Genomic DNA, 15,560 nt, shown 5'->3' on the forward strand with positions numbered 1-15,560 from the left:
TATAAAGTGGTGTAGAAGCTTAGGGGCTGATTTATGAATGCTTAAGTATCTCGGCTCAAGCAATTGGTTACCAAAACCATACATATATTCTGTATAGGATTACCTTGGCTTGCTACAGATCATGTTTTTTCCAAGCAGGTTTTTTTTAAAAAATAAAAAGCTCAGCATCTAAAACATGCCAAACTTTTTATTTTTTTGAAAAATCTGCTCAGGAAAAAAAAAGATCAGCAGCAAGCAGAGTTAATGGGATACAGAAATCACACGTGAGTTTAAGAACATGTGCGTGGTTTCCGTAACTGGTTTCTACTGAGACTGGAGGCTCAAGTATTAATAAATCAGCCCCTTGGTGTGCTGAACCAGTAACATCTAAGAACACAATAGACCTTTTCTAAATTAATAACAAATAGGAATAACATTTCTTAAATTTTGACAAGTGTCATTTTAGATAAATAAAAAATCATCAATTTATCTTCCATAGTAGAAAATAGAAGCATCCATTTCTGTAGAAAGAATTTTTGTCAAAAAGGAAAAATGTGAATGAGAAAAAATGTATAGTCTTAAGTAAGATGTCTTTCAAAGAATTTATATAATAATATTACTCGATCACTAGGAAATTCAGGAACACGTTTTTAATAAATGCATGTTGCAGGGCTGCAAATGTACATTAAATTGCAGTCAATGTAGCCCTTCTCGCTGGCATTCCTAGACATGTCTCTGAAATTCCAACTGATCTGTGAAACCTACTACTTAACTTCTATTCATTAGGACAATGCTTTTTATTTTAAACTTAGGAAAGTTTGAATATACAAGTAAATTGCTGCGACATCAACTGCAGCCCAGCTCTTGGGTGCTGATTTATCAACATCTGAATTTGAATTTTTGCTGCAATTTGAATTTTTTTTATGCTGAAACTCAAATTTTAATCTTGATAAATACACCTTATTTAATATATAATCTCTGATAATGCTGACCTTAGAGATCCTATTCCAGAAACAATTGGACATCCCAGTGGTTGCCTAGTAGCCTTAGGTATCTTAAAGGAAGATGGCTGTAACTGAAGGCTCTGCCTTTAGAAAATCAACTGTTTTTGTGTATCAAGTATGTACAGTAAGTGTTAAAGCCTTCTTCAATTAAATCATACAGATTATCTTTACACTATCTTGTAGGATTTAATGTCAAACAAAATGTTAAACAAATCCTTCCAGCATAAAAAATAAATTGGTAAACCCAACAGTATTGGTTATGTTTTACTAATACTTAATAAATTGGGCCTTAAATATTACTTTAGTCCTTGCTCAGATTTGTTGATTTAGGAAAGCTGCTTATATATAAATATTGTGCTTCTTGTATTTCTTAAAAAAGATTCTCAGGCTTGGGTTGTAGACACCAATAGATTGTAAGCAGTATTTTTTAATCCCACGATTTTATAAATGACTGAGAAATTTACTTCGAGGAAAGTGTTCATAGGATTGATAAATTATAGGCTGAACAAACTTATAGTTTATGGTCTGTGTCCCCTGAAATATAAAGCATATATTATAAATATTGGAATAAAACATCCTGGAATGACTAGAGGTTCTGGAAATATACAACCCAAAGGAGGAAGATAAATCATAGAATGGAATACATTTGTATACATTTAGTGATTTAGAAAATTACAGGTGAAAGCATATATTACTGAAAATAAATTCTGAAATAAATGGTTTTCGCTGAACTAGAAAGGTGAACAAATAAGGAATGTGAGGAAGTACTTAACAAAGTAGGATCTACTTATGAAAAGTAGATAACAAAATGTATAATTATTATGTCCTTCATCATAACCAAAAAGCGCAGCATGTATCTCAGTAATAAATTAAATATGAAGAGAAAGAAAGAAATTCTTTCCCTACTCCCTAAGGATATTAGAAGTCACTCAGAAGATAGGCCATATAAAGTAGTGAGGCTAAAGGATAAGTGTTTTTATACATGTGTAGAGCACTGGGTGGACTTCTAATATCCTTATATTTAAGAAAGGGGGTGCGTTATTTTTTTATACTATAAGCACCTACTATTATACTATAAGCCTACTATATATATCTACTGAGGAGTTCATAAGCATATAAAAGCACAAGGCTGAAGGCCAAGTGTTTTTATACAGGTCATGGACCTCTGAGGTGACTTCTTTATCCCTATATTTTACAACAGGGGGTGCATTATTCATTTTATTACACAAGTTTCAGTGAATCACCAATTGTAACTGATGACATTACTAAGCACCATTTATAAGGATATAATTTACAGGATATCCATGGTTCTTGTGTATTTTTCTTGTTCTTGTGTAAGGATATATTGTACAGCATATTCATTCCTCTTGTGTATTATGCATATATATATATATATATATATATATATATATATATATATTCGGCACACATATAGAAAACGTCTCACTAAGGCTGATGGCAGAAGAGGTGTAGGGCGGATATTTTCAGCAAGTAGAAAACAGCTTGCTGAAAATGCCGCTCTACGCCGGTATTTTCAGCAAGCGCTTTTCCGCTTGCCGAAAATATCCGCCCTATGCCTTGTCTGCCATCAGCCTTAAACATCAGTTTATAATTATTTACTAATATCTATGTAAATAATTAGAGCAATTACATGTAATATACCCTAAAAACATATATTTTATATACCTAGAAAAGTGGGGGTCCCAAGTTAAAAAAAAGGTACTCATTTATAGAAGAAAAAGGGCTTTCTTTACCCACATAAGCATAGGGTTATTTTATTTGGATAAATGACACTTGAGAAGGGATTACTATTTTCAAGCACATTAGAGGACATTGCAGACAGACAGCTGGGTGATCTTTTCCAGAATCTTTCTTTTTCAGAAGAAGAAGCCTTCACTTTAGACCTCAAGAACTGATCTTTCACTCCAAGCAAGGTAAATGATTCTTCATGGTGAGGCAGTTAGATTGCTAAATGTTCTACTGTCAGATTTACTTCATACCTTTGACAGGATTTGGATGACTTCTTGGTCGAGCATAATATCCAAGGCTACAGAGCAGTTAATATATGAATGTGTATGCAGATCTTCTTTGCAAGATTGGAATATACTAATGGACTGCACCCAGGCTCTGTTTATTCTACTACACGAGTGCCAACATTTAGGGGCTGATTTACTAACCCACGAATCCGACCCGAATTGGAAAAGTTCCGACTTGAAAACGAACACTTTGCGACTTTTTCGTATGTTTTGCGATTTTTTCGGATTCTTTACGAATTTTTCGTTACCAATACGATTTTTGCGTAAAAACGCGAGTTTTTCGTATCCATTACGAAAGTTGCGTAAAAAGTTGCGCATTTTTCGTTGCGTTAAAACTTACGCGAAAAATGCGCAACTTTTCGCGTAAGTTTTAACGCTACGAAAAATGCGCAACTTTTTACGCAACTTTCGTAAAGGATACGAAAACTCGCGTTTTTACGCAAAAATCGTATTGGTAATGAAAAATTCGTAAAGAATCCGAAAAAATCGCAAAACATACGAAAAAATCGCAAAATACCGATCATTACGAAAAAAACGCAATCGGACTCCATTCGACCCGTTCGTGGGTAAGTAAATCAGCCCCTTAGTGATATATATATATATTTTTTTAAATGATGTGTACATGTTCGTGTAACTTTGCAACTATATATACATATGAGCTGAAGAATCATTTGGAGGGATTCATATGAGCAGTTGGACATGAAATGGACAGTTGAGTTTTTACCAAAATTATTTATTTAACTATATAAATTTTGCTGTGTCTTTATCATCTTATAAGACTGGTCACAATCTTTCAAAATGTTTTCAATAATGGTATGTTTGCAAACATATGGCAGCATCGCGAAAATCTAAAAAGAGATTTGTTTGTGAACTACAGGTCACCAGGGACCAGAAAAATCAAATTGGAGTCAGCAGAGCAGTGGCCTAAGGAGCACAGGAGTAATGTGAAAATACCTCTGTGTTTGATCAGGTCAATCCATGGCTAAGCAATGCCAATTACACCTTATGGAATATAGCAGCAAAGCAGGTGTCTTAACGGGTTTAGTGGTGAAAAAGGCATTTCAAAACACTTGGTAGAGACTCATCGTGAATGTTTCCTCACCACAAGATTTTAGTGCACATTTTAAAAATAAAAATGTAAACCACAAGTTCAGATAGGGTGTACTTTTTATACCTTAATAACACACTGCCATGCATGGTATTTAAGAAAATATATATATTTTATCATGTTTATATGTTGTTGTGAATTCCCATCTATATTCATTCAGCTATATTAGGTTATGCCTAATTATAACCCATCAATAATTAAGCCAATGACTCTGGATATAATTTATAAGTGTTCTAATATATCTTTACTCTGCTTTTTATAGTACTTAATATACACTGATAAAAACCATGTAACAGATGTTTGGGGAAATAATCGCTAATGACTATCAATTTTCCCTCATTAGTAAACCTTTCTCCATTAACTACAAAAATAGGTCAGTTATTTAAACTGTCATTTCCTGCAGACTTAAATGACTGAATTTGAACTTATAAAATATTTTGGTTTTAACTTTAATACTCAAATTTGTGTGGTATATATACAGTATTTATTCTGATAAACATGAGAAAAATAGAAGGAAAATAATAGATGGGAAGGACACAAAGGCCTTGAGCATCAGAACATTATAGGAAGACCCTAGTTTGTGTAAGTGGGTGGCCAATTAATGTGTTGAATGGTAGAAAGGTTAGTTGAGATGAGGCTATTGTGACACCACATTGGGAAGGTGCCTTAACAAATGAGGCCAGGGACAGCATTAAATGTGAGTTTAGATATGTCAGAAGAACTCAAGAAAGAATCCCTTTATAGTGAAGACACACATTTCAGAAATTTACAGAGATATACAGTACAGCCCTGTGCTCTCTGCCTACTCACACAAACTAGTATGATTCTATTGCATCTCTAATTTTCACTTCTAGTAATGAGAGAAATTTTTTGCCAAGTATGGATTCTTAGTAAAATTCTGTATTTCGCCATTGGCAAATATTCTTGCAAAACTCCTGCAAAATGTAATCGCTAAAATTCTTACTATGGAAAAGTTGCGTGAAAAACTATAGACTCCATATTTTTTGGTGGCAGCAGCAGCCCTCCACAGGCTTATTAACCATTAAAAGTTACTACTGAAACAAAGACATTCTGGGCAGATTTTTGGATAGAGCAATTGTAATGGAAACCCCCATATAAGTCAGAGCAAGGATGCCCAGCTAAAGGTCTGGGGTTAGGGTATGGAAATCCAAGAGCTTTTTATGCCCATCCAGCCTTCTCAATGGTATATTTATTAATCACATCATTATATAGTAAAAAGTTAGGAAGCAATCTGGTTCAGTAATGGTAATTGTTACAATATGTGGCATTGCTTTGCTCTGAGATTGCAATGCAATCTATTATAAAAAAAAAATGGAATGTATGTAACAGTAATCATTATTGTTTATAATATAATATAAGTTTAATATAATCCCTGAAAACCATTTTGGATACTGAGGCAACAATATATACAGGATTAATATAATTTCAAAGCTGTCAAAGGCTGAGCATCAGCAATTTAATATAGTGGACTTGTAATAGTATAATTAAAATCACTTTTGTACAGGTATAAAACCCATTATCCAGAATGCTCGGGACCAAGGGTATTCCGGATAAGGGGTCTTTCTGTAATTTGGATCTCCATAACTTAAGTCTACTAAAAAATTAATGAAACATTCATTAAACCCAGTAGGATTGTTTTGCACTCAATAAGGATTATTTGTATCTTAGTTGGGATCAATTACAAGGTACTGTTTTATTACTACAGACAAAAAGGAAATCAGTTTTAAAATTCTGAGTTATTTGATTAAAATGGAGTCTACGGGAGACGGGCTTTCCGTAATTCGGAGCTTTCTGGATAACGGGTTTCCGGATAAGGGATCCCATACCTGTATTTGCTTAGTCTGATAAAATGAAATTCATTAGGCAAATACAATAAATATAAAATCAGTGTATTGCATTTTCTTGATTAGAGTAGAATATTCTGTAGAATGCTTACATTAATTCTAACCTAATTATAATACAGTTTCAACCAATCATTTATCCCATGTAGTAATTATGTAGTTGTATGAATACCATGTGTTATAATTAGATGATGTTTTGTCATTATGACAGGGGTCCCGAAAAGAGTTTGTTTTTTCGGGTCAAGAAATTTCCACATATTATTGCAGATCTTTTTTCCAAGCCTCTATTACAGTGTGGTGATTTGACCAACATACATTTACCCACTTGGGCAGGTAATTTGATAGATTTTAAAATTCCACTGTAAAAGTAAATAAATTTTGGGCTGAACCCATTTAGACTGTGCGGGGAATTCTAGCCGTGAGATATTCTACATGTTTCTAGCTTTAAAGTGATACTGACATGAAAAAACTACTTTTCAAAATATGAATATACTTAAAAAGTTACCTATAGGTCATGTTGACGGTTTTTCGCTGACAGGTTTGGTTTTGTAAGTAATTGTTACTTGAAGTTCATGAACCTGACTGTTTTGCCAACCTGACTGTCCCTTCCCAACCTGTCAGTTATAGCTTCTAATGCTAACAGACAAATATGGCCGCCCCCTCATAGAGGAACACAGGGGATCAGACAGGTAATGTAAACGCATCAGGTAAATATTTTTATGGCAAAATTATAAAGTTCTTGCAAAGAATGTTACGATTAGAGATGTAGCGAACTGTTCGCCGGCGAACTAATTCGCGCGAACATCGGGTGTTCGCAAGTCCGCAAATTCGCGAACTTTTCGTGATGTTCGCAATTTGGGTTCGCCGGCACCGAAAAAATCGCAAAACTTACGATAACATTACGAATGCTCCGAAAAAGTCGCAAAACTTACGATAACGTTACGACTACTCCGAAAAAGTCGCAAAACTTACGATAACGTTACGAATGCTCCGAAAAAGTCGCAAAACTTACGATAACGTTACGAATGCTCCGAAAAAGTCGCAAAACTTACGATAACGGTACAACTGCTCCGAAAAAGTCGCAAAACTTACGATAACGTTACGAATGCTCCGAAAAAGTCGCAAAACTTACGATAACGTTACGAATGCTCCGAAAAAGTCGCAAAACTTACGATAACTTTACGAAAGTGCCGGAAATTACGAAAAAGTCGCAAAATTACCGATCATTTCGAAAAACAGCATGTGTCAATTTTTCAGACAAATTTTTGCTTGATCCCCCTCCTGCATGCCACTGTCCAGGTCGTGGCACCCTTTAAACAACTTTAAAATCAGTTTTCTGGCCAGAAATGGCTTTTCTAGGTTTTAAAGTTCGCCTTCCCATTGAAGTCTATGGGGTTCGCAAAGTTCGCGAATATTCGCAATTTTCGGCGGAAGTTCGCGAACAGGTTCGCGAACTTTTTTTTTGAGGTTCGCTACATCCCTAGTTATGATAGATGTAAAAAATAGATTTTCTTTCTGGTGTCAGTATCTCTTTAAAGCGTGCAAGGGAACCAGATCATTGAAGGAGGAGTGAGGGAGTTTAGTAGAATCAAAGCCAGGCAGGCCGGGTCAAAACCAAACAGCAGCGCAGTACAGTCCAGGTACAGTTCACTCGAAGCTAGGATACAGGCAAGGGTCAGAACCAAATACACAGGACAGGAGCACACCAGGAACTTTGCTAGAAAGACCTATAATGGGCAATGACTGAGTGCAGAACAGGGGATTATAAAGGCAGGTTGATTGTTAACACAGAACACCTGTGACGAGATTAACAACAGGTTAAACTAACCCTGCCTACATGAATATACAAGGGTACCCAAGCAGGGAACCAGGTCCTTAGCTATGTGTTCAAATAGAGCAGTGGTAAAAGATACCGCACAGCAATCTGTCACTGAAAAACACATGACAAGGGGACTCCTCACTTGCCCTTCGCTTTCAACCATCCCTCTGAACCCCATTGTTACATACCTTAATGAAACACCAGGAGCCAGAAATAGGTAAAAAGAGGCCACAGCATTTATTCACATTTTATCAAATAAATAGGACCTTGCCAGCCTTACCCCAAGGCAATATTCAAAGCCAGAATTCCATAAGAGATCACTACTATGCTCTACCATTCCTTACTGAAGACTTGAGATCAGCACTATGACATTATAGGTTGGCCCCAAACTCTGCTACCAGCAGGAGCTGCATCTCTCACCATGAGAGAAGTTCAGCAGCCCTGCTGCCGGTCCTGAATATGCAGTGCCTCGATGATATGAAATCCAAGCAGGTTGTCACCTAGCACAAGCAGTAGTAGCGTCTGTATCAATCAACCCTCCGTGCAGTCACAGGAGAGAACCTCCTTTCTCTCCTCACTCTGGCAAGGTCCTAACACTGCTATGACAGATAAAACTTAAAATACATAACCATATATCCACTGTTTTGATCCAGAGGAAGACAAAAAACTCAGCCTGAAGCCTGTGCTAATTATACCTCAAGAGGGAAAAAATTCCTTCCTGACCCCCATGGCGATCGGAAACATTCCCTGGATCAAGGATTTGACTTTCATTTAACATAAATGAAACCATGCAGACTCTCACATTTATATTGTAACGTTACCGAAACCACAAAATAACAGTGCATATAGGAAAACATTCACATTCAGTTATTAATAGATAATGCGAGAGCATAAAGAGAATCTCCTGGCATTTTACAAAATATGCAAAAATGAGGGGAGGGTGGGTGGGATGTATCTACCTGTTCAGAAGATAGGAAGTAAACTGCTTCTTGTAACATCACATCCCTACCCTTCTCCACCCCCATCCTAGCTTTCCCCCTCCTTAACTTATTGATTCTCACCCAATCACAGCTGCATCTGATTCTGCCAATGTTTAAACATAAACCAGTGTAATCTGGCTGCTGGTCATTCAGATCCCTTGTCATGCAGCCCCTGCGTTTATAGCTCCAGGGATTTCCTTTTTGCAAAATGCATTAGTAAATAGTGCTGATCCAGCAGAATTCTGGAATGATTGTTTTTATATTTAAATTTGACATGGGCCTAGATATGTTTCACCAGTGCCCTCATCCATGTGATTGTGTTCTGATAAACTTTAGTCTCTCGTTACTTCTGCACTGCAAGTTGGAGTGATATCACCCCCCTCCCAGCAACCGATCAGCAGAACAATGGAAAGGGAGCAAGACAGCAGCTCCCTGACTCTTGTATTGTTAAAAATGCTCCCATGTCACCTTGTGGTAGATATGAAAATAGCACTCAATAGTAAAAATTCAAGTCTGGCTCAGCCAAGTCATGACTCCTCCAGTTACATGGGAGTAGGAGAAACAATAAGTTACCTGAAAGCAGTTCTAATGTGTAGCACTGGCTTCTTCTAAAAGCTCAGACTCAGGCACAATGAACTGAGTTGGTGCCTACACGCTAGTATTACAGCTAAAAAATATAAACTTGTTGGTTCAAGTATAACATTTTAAGAGATAGAGTAAATTAATTGCAACTCCAATTTGCAATCCAATTTAGAAACAATTATAGTTCTAGTGAAAGCAGCTTAATAACACATTTGCATTGACAACTGTCTTTTTGAAGATATTGCTAATAACTTAAGTTTCTTTTCATGTTTTAAATTTCAAGAACACTTCAACCAATAACCATTTCAGTATAGAAATTCACTGTCAGTCAATTATCTAAATAATATCACTAACAAGAATCAAACCAGTTTGCATAATCCTCTTCTTCAGACCAGTTGCATGGTTTCTGTGCATTAGAACCTACCCACAAATATGCACTACAACTCTGTACACTGATGCACATTAGAAACTAAAAAACTGTCTGCAAGTTGAGTTTATTGCTTTATTAGCTCTGTTAAATTAGCAATTCTGAATATTGATGAGCTGAAAAATTTGCAGAACTTCAGAAAAATTCACAAAATTGAGAAAAATTTGGGAAACACAGCTTTTTTTGACATGACCGCAGTGACATTTTTCACTGCAAAATTTTGCAGGCGTTTCGCAAAAGAATTCACCCATGCCAAAATGCGTAATGTGCCCTTATTTACAAATTAGTTAATGACACTACATATTAGACAGGAATACCAAGGCACAGTTTTTAATCCAGTGGCACACATAACATTTCTCCACTACACTAGTTCAGCCAGCATAAAAACAATCCCTACCCCTCTGTGATGCCAGTTTCAAGTCATCTAAATGACATGGTATGCAGAGGCATAAAGTGTGCCCATTGGCTGAACCATGCGTACAGAGAAATGCTTGCTAGGTGTGCCGATAGCTTAACTATTACTCTTAAATTAATTGGCATAAAGGTGATGTTAGTTAACCATTGCTTCCTAACAATATTAGTTTGCTACACTTGGGGGCCGATTCACTAAGGTGTGAATTTGAATCACGAAATCCAATCCAATCCCAAATATCACAGAAATTCTTTTCATTTGAATACAAAAATTTTGCACTTACGGTCTGAAGGTTCCGAAATCGTTTGCGAATGATGATCCAATAGTCACGAAATTTTCATATCTGAACGATCGTAAACGGCGGGAAACCCTTTCTGACTTTGACACTTCAATGCATGATTTTGGAAACCTCCCATAGGACTCAATGGCACTCTGCAGCTCCAACCTGGCCCAAGGAAAGTCTCCCATAGGGCTCAATGGCACTCTGCAGCTCCAACCTGCCCCAAGGAAAGTCTCCCATAGGGCTCAATGGCACTCTGCAGCTCCAACCTGCCCCAAGGAAAGTCTCCCATAGGGCTCAATGGCACTCTGCAGCTCCAACCCGGCCTAAGGAAAGTCTCCCATAGGGCTCAATGGCACTCTGCAGCTCCAACCTGGCCCAAGGAAAGTCTCCCATAGGGCTCAATGGCACTCTGCAGCTCCAACCTGGCCCAAGGAAAGTCTCCCATAGGGCTCAATGGCACTCTGCAGCTCCAACCCGGCCCAAGGAAAGTCTCCCATAGGGCTCAATGGCACTCTGCCGCTCCAATCTAGCCCAAGGAAAGTCTCCCATAGGGCTCAATGGCACTCTGCAGCTCCAATCTAGCCCAAGGAAAGTCTCCCATAGGGCTCAATGGCACTCTGCAGCTCCAACCTGGCCCAAGGAAAGTCTCCCATAGGGCTCAATGGCACTCTGCAGCTCCAACCTGGCCCAAGGAAAGTCTCCCATAGGGCTCACTGCCACTCTGCAGCTCCAACCCGGCCCAAGGAAAGTCTCCCATAGGGCTCAATGGCACTCTGCAGCTCCAACCTGGCCCAAGGAAAGTCTCCCATAGGGCTCAATGGCACTCTGCAGCTCCAACCTGGCCCAAGGAAAGTCTCCCATAGGGCTCAATGGCACTCTGCAGCTCCAACCTGGCCCAAGGAAAGTCTCCCATAGGGCTCAATGGCACTCTGCAGCTCCAACCTGGCCCAAGGAAAGTCTCCCATAGGGCTCAATGGCACTCTGCAGCTCCAACCTGGCCCAAGGAAAGTCTCCCATAGGGCTCAATGGCACTCTGCAGCTCCAACCTGGCCCAAGGAAAGTCTCCCATAGGGCTCAATGGCACTCTGCAGTTCCAACCTGGCCCAAGGAAAGTCTCCCATAGGGCTCAATGGCACTCTGCAGCTCCAACCTGGCCCAAGGAAAGTCTCCCATAGGGCTCAATGGCACTCTGCAGCTCCAACCCGGCCCAAGGAAAGTCTCCCATAGGGCTCAATGGCACTCTGCAGCTCCAACCTGGCCCAAGGAAAGTCTCCCATAGGGCTCAATGGCACTCTGCAGCTCCAACCCGGCCCAAGGAAAGTCTCCCATAGGGCTCAATGGCACTCTGCAGCTCCAACCTGGCCCAAGGAAAGTCTCCCATAGGACTCAATGGCACTGTGCAGCTCCAACCTGGCCCAAGGAAAGTCACGATACCAAAGCTTGAATGAATCCGAAACTTTCGTACTCGTTGCGACAAATACGATTGTCTCAAAAATTGTCTGAAAAAGTACGAAAAAGGTGCGCAAATTAACAAAAAAAAATCGCAGAAAATATGCACAGTTCTAAACTTAAAACGGGGAATTCCCTACCAGTCATTTGAACTGAAGAAGCCACTCGGATGAGTGGTGAAACGTTTTCAAGAAAAACTCAGAAAAGTCCAGTTGTTTTAGACTTAATTCTACTAGATACTGTATATCATGACCTGGATGAATGAGAATCTTCATAGACATATTGCTACTCAATTTGGGGAGAATACCCTAAAATTGGTACGGGAATATGAGAGGACGGCCAGAAAACTTGCGGATTACAGAAACCATCTTCGTTTTAACCTACGATGCCGATATCAGGGAATCACACCATGCAGCCTACGTCTGGGTTCTTCGGTTAAAGGTCACAGGGCCAAGGTGATCCTTCAGAAAGCCCAGAAACAACTGTTAAATGAACGGGTGAGGCAGACTAACTTCTCAATTGAGGTCCTGGTTCATAAATTTGATAATGCAAAACAGAGACTGACAGCAAAACTACCGGTGCTGACGTTGCAAAGAGTGGTTGAATTCACAGAGCGGGCGCAACTTGCACAACATGCCAAGGGCAAGGAGAGGCAAATAAACAAATTCACCAGTTTATTATCACGTACCAACAACACCCAGCGAACAGACAAATCAACAGGGAGGAAGGAAGATGAAAACAAGACATGCCAGAACATCAAGGATCTGTGGGTAAAGAATTTATCAGACAGGGAACTCACAGAACCAAAGAAGGATGTCTTAGCCAAGGGACTGAACTTTGCAGTGGCCCCACGGTATGTACCAGTGGTAGACTTCATCACAGCCACAGAATCATCCATCCACAACAATAAGATACCAGTGGATGAGGCTGAAAACATCCGGTTAAAAGTATCAGCAGCCCTAGCTAATGCTAAAGCTCCCCCTTCCAATCTAAGTCTGCAGAGGAGGCTCTGACATCACTTGCCAAGGACTCAAGTGTCACCATCCTGCCAGCAGATAAAGGAAGGTGTACAGTGGTACTGAATACATCAGACTACCATGCCAAAGTGTCCACACTGCTCAACGATTCAGACACATATGAGCAACTCAAGAGAGATCCAACAAGCAACTACAAGAAGAAGGTTATAGACTGCTTGCAGCACCTTGAGAAGGAAAAGGTCATCAGTCCAGCTTTGTACCGTCGCCTTTACCCAGGCGAAGCCACTCCATGCCTATATGGACTCCCAAAAATACACAAAGAAGGAGCCCCTTTGAGGCCAATTGTCAGCAGCATTAACTGTGTGACTTATAACATTGCTAAATACGTGGCCAACATCTTAGCCCCCTTAGTTGGAAACACAGTACACCACATTCAGAACTCCATGGACTTTGTCAAAAAAGTGAAGGAGTTAAAGCTGGAGATCGATGATACAATGGTGTCCTATGACGTAACATCTCTGTTCACATGCATACCCACTGCCGAGGCAATTGATACAGTGAGGAAACGGCTGAAACAAGACACCACCCTCAGCAGCAGAACAAAGCTGACCCCAGAACAAGTTTGTTCCTTACTGGACCTATGTCTCAATACCACTTACTTCAAGCACAAGGACGTTTTCTATAGACAAAAACATGGCTGTGCCATGGGTTCGCCTGTGTCTCCAATTGTAGCGAACCTTTACATGGAAGAAGTGGAAAAGAAAGCCCTGGACACCTTCAAGGGAACAACACCAAGTCATTGGTTCAGATATGTGGATGACACCTGGGTCAAAATTAAAGAACGCGAGGTTCCAGCCTTCACCAAACACATAAACTCGGTGGACAAAAACATCACGTTCACAAGGGAAGATGTGAAAGACAGCAAACTGGCTTTTTTGGACTGTGCTATAGTTATCAAAGAGGGGAGGGACCTGGATATTGAAGTATACAGGAAACCCACCCACACAGGCCAGTACTTGCTGTTTGATTCCCACCACCCTTTGGAACATAAACTGGGTGTAATTAGGACTCTACATCATCGGGCTGAAACTGTGGCATCCAATGCAGAGGCCAAGGAGAAAGAATATAAACATCTAAAAGGAGCTCTGAAAACTTGTGGGTACCCAGACTGGGCCTTCATCAAAACCAAATCAAAGACCAACAGAAAGACCAGACCTACAAACAGAAGGGAGGAACACAGCAGGCGAAACAACATAGTCATTCCATATGTTGCTGGAACATCAGAAAAACTTAGGAGAATTTTCAACAAACATCGCATTCCTGTGTTTTTCAAACCCAGCAACACCCTGAGACAGAAGCTGGTGCACCCGAAAGACCCAACACCCAAGCACATGAAAAGTAATGTGGTCTATGCTGTCCAGTGTAGTGAAGAGTGCTCAGACTTATACATTGGGGAGACAAAACAACCTCTCTGTAAGAGAATGGCCCAACATAGGCGGGCAAACTCCTCAGGACAAGACTCAGCGGTCTATCTACACCTCAAAGAAAAAGGTCACTCTTTTGAGGACAGTAACGTGCATATTTTGGACCGAGAGGACAGATGGTTTGAAAGAGGTGTGAAAGAGGCCATTTATGCCAACCTGGAAAAACCATCCCTGAACAGAGGAGGGGGCCTGAGACACCGCTTGTCACCAACATACAATGGCGCGTTGACATCCTTACCCCGGCAGTTTCACAACAGTTCACACTTCCAGTCATGTACTTTGAAGGATTAACACCTTCATCAATGAGAATCTTGGTACCATTGTGATTGGATCATACCTTCTTACACCTGTCAGTTTCAGCTAACACCTAACTGAACAAGTTCAATGGAACCATTGTGATTGGATGTCTGTGACTCTACTACCATCAAGAGTTTAAATACCGGGGAATTCCCTACCAGTCATTTGAACTGAAGAAGCCACTCGGATGAGTGGTGAAACGTTTTCAAGAAAAACTCAGAAAAGTCCAGTTGTTTTAGACTTAATTCTACTAGATATTAGAAAAAATACAAATTTTTAGTATTCAGACTCAATCGTACATTGATAAATGGGCCCCATATTGTTATAGGTAAAAAAAACTTTGAAATCAGTCCCTAAAGTTAAATAGATTTTTTTGCTTTATAACATTTTCAGCTGACTGTCAGCATTTAGATTAATCCAAATCCTAGTTATTCTATACTCAATATCAAGACATTATGAATTATATTATAAGAGCCATGCATGAAACGCGTAATAGGGAATAATTTATGCACAAAAATCCAAAGTGAAATTGTCTACTGTAGTCTTTTATAAATATTTATGATGCTAATTAAAGAATTTCTTCATGCTTTGGCAGAAAACAAGCCAACCAGAGCTCATTTGAAAAACAGTAAGTGCACCAGGCAGAATGTTATTACTGCTTGGCTATAAAGTATAATTGTAGCTGTGTGCATCAGCTTAGTCTAAATATTCCATTCCATTTCTTTTTTTTTTTTAGTTTCTGTGTTTTAAACAAACACCAAAACACAATTTGTAGAAGTGTGACAATCTGTCTAATTAAAATTATAAAGATATTGTAAAAATCTGTTTAGTTACATAAAGCAGTATAGGTATCCATTTTCC

General features: G+C 39.2%; 1 pseudogene; it reads left to right on the forward strand.

Moving 5' to 3' along the window:
* Positions 1-12,189: 12,189 nt before the first annotated feature.
* LOC116408393 lies at positions 12,190-14,615 on the forward strand (annotated as a pseudogene).
* Positions 14,616-15,560: the final 945 nt, after the last annotated feature.

Source organism: Xenopus tropicalis, chromosome 1 (assembly GCF_000004195.4).
Source record: "Xenopus tropicalis strain Nigerian chromosome 1, UCB_Xtro_10.0, whole genome shotgun sequence".
In the NCBI taxonomy this organism is placed as follows: domain Eukaryota; kingdom Metazoa; phylum Chordata; class Amphibia; order Anura; family Pipidae; genus Xenopus; species Xenopus tropicalis.